Raw genomic sequence first — 2,306 nt, forward strand, 5'->3', positions numbered from 1 at the left:
CCCCCAACCCACCCCCCACCACCACCCCCCACAGCAGCAATCTAACGGGGGGCGCCACGCACCGAAGTCGCTGAGGAGCAGCTCTGGCTGGACTGAAAAGCCGGCAGAGATCCTGACAGAGGGACTCGGAGGAGCCCGATCTCCCGGCTGAGCCAGAGGCAAAGCCCCCGCGACACGGGACGAGCCCAGCCCGGCTGCGGGGCAGGGGCGAGGGACGCGGGTGGGCCCGGGGCTGGGCAGGAAGCCCCGCTGAGCCCGAGCAGCTTCCAGGTGAAGCTGCGGGACCTGCTGCGATGCCGAGACGCGCATCCGCGGGACGAGCCGGGCGGGCGCGGAGCAGCGACCTGGGACCCGGCGCTGGCTTGCAAGTGTTAAGGACACAAGCAAGCAGCTCTGGGGAGGAGGACGGGGCAGCTCGGAGGAGATGAGAAGCGCCAGAAAAGACGCAGGCATGTAGTTTGAAACTCCAAGAGGCGCGCGTGAAAGAGGTGCCGGGGGCCCGGAGGCGAGGTGGGCGAAGCGGACCCCCCCCCCTTTGGATGCGATTCACACCAAGGCTCCGCCAGCTACTCCGCCTGGCAGTGCCGGGAGAGCGGGGCAAGAGGGGGAAAAGTTGGTGATTCGTCTTTGTGTGCTTGGGCAGCCCTTGCCCCCTTTCCAGCAGGCGCCTGGAACAATTAGGAACAAAAAAACTTTTTAAATGATTATTTTAAAAGAGCTCGAGAACTTGTAGAGGCCAGGAGGCGAGGAGGAAGCCTGGGCTCGCCTTCTCTCACTCCTCTCCAAGCCGAAATTCAGCCCAGTCACACCTCCTTGGTCCAGAGGGACCTGATGAAAATGCCCAAGAGCGGGACAAGATGACACAGACTTGCTTGGCCCCGGCTCGCTTTTCTTCCCTTAACTTTTGCAACACTCTTCAAGATGCTCTCGCTCCCTCGTCTTCCTGCTACCCGAAGTGGCTAGCAGGGTCGCCTTTCCCAAAGCAAGTCCTTCAGTTTAGAAGCAGGGTCTCCTGCAAGAAGGAAACCTTTTTGTTCACTGCAATTTTTTTTGGACTCTGCCACCAAATGAAGGGCACAGCCAGTGTCGCTGTGTCAGTGGCGAGCGCCTTGAAACAAAACTTTTGATGTACCCAGCGGCTGGAAGCAATGCTTTCCAAGTAGCTGGCTAACTTACAGTAACTCTCACTTTTTCAGGCACTCTTTCCATTCTGATCGGAGGGCTATAACATCTCAAATGAGCAGGAGGCTCGATTGCAATGATGAGTTTGCTGAACGCAGGTGAATGTCAAGCCAAACTATTCACCTGGCTCTAGTTGCCCGGCGTTTGGATTTAACCAAAAGAGATCGCTTTCCGTTTCAGGTCCTGGAGATGTCCTTTGTAAACTTCAATTAAAAGCATGCCTGTAATGCGGCCATAACACCTTTTCCCCAATAAATGAAACCGTCCCACGAATGAGGACTAGACCTAGAGTTGTTGGGTTTTTTTGTCACGATCAGTGTCACTGGCATAAGAAATTGGGATCTGTAAGGGAAAAAATATTCTGACCTAGGGACAAAGTCGCTTTATTTGTTGCTCGAAGTTTTTCCTGTAAAAAAAAAACAAACCCTAAAAAAAACCCCATGATCAGTCATGCCAGCTCTTCTGATCAGGTGGGAACGGACACCAAACAATTACAAAGCAAAGGGAAGAAGTGAGGAAGTTTGAAAGCCTGGTTAGTCCAAACGCGGAAGAGCATCTCTGCCCCACCGCAAAGAAGGAAAGCCAGTCGGGGCAGAAATGCACAGCACAGATGTGGCAACAACTAAATAACTTGGGCAGGAGAGCTTGTTGCTTCCTCTGTGGGATCAGTTCAGGTACAGGTGTAACGCGGGGGTAAGAGAGGGACCGTATTTGCCCGCGGAAAGAAGATGCACCGCATTTGTCTCCTGGCGTCTGTGCGCTGCGAGAAACGATTGCGTACAGGATTTGGCTCTTTGTTGGCACAGGGAATAAGCGGCAGGCGCTGTGAAGACACGCTCACACGTGCAGAGAGAGAGAGACACACGACCTCCCTTGCTGTTAGTGGTAGCATATGTTTAGAGCTTATTTTCAGTGGCTCGGCTCGCCTCTCAGCGAGGCTGGCCACAGCAGCGCAGCCAGATGTTGCACAGAGATGCTGGACTTGGAGGGCTCCGGGTCCTGGCAGAGGGCAGGAGCTGGAGGCTGCCAGCCAGGCTGGAGCACTTACCTGTTCCCAGCTGTCACTGCATTCCGTGCTGCGCTACTCAGCAAACACATGTATAGGGGGAAAGGGGGGGGGGGGG

The 2,306-nt window shown here is 55.3% G+C and overlaps 1 long non-coding RNA gene across 1 annotated transcript in view; it reads left to right on the forward strand.

Moving 5' to 3' along the window:
• LOC109299119 overlaps positions 1-2,306 on the forward strand; it is a 6,896-nt gene that overhangs the window by 1,067 nt on the left and 3,523 nt on the right. The gene's annotated exons all lie outside the window — the stretch shown is intronic.

This window comes from Gavialis gangeticus, unplaced genomic scaffold (genome assembly GCF_001723915.1).
Source record: "Gavialis gangeticus isolate Ggan-Ray unplaced genomic scaffold, GavGan_comp1, whole genome shotgun sequence".
Classification (NCBI taxonomy): Eukaryota; Metazoa; Chordata; order Crocodylia; family Gavialidae; genus Gavialis; species Gavialis gangeticus.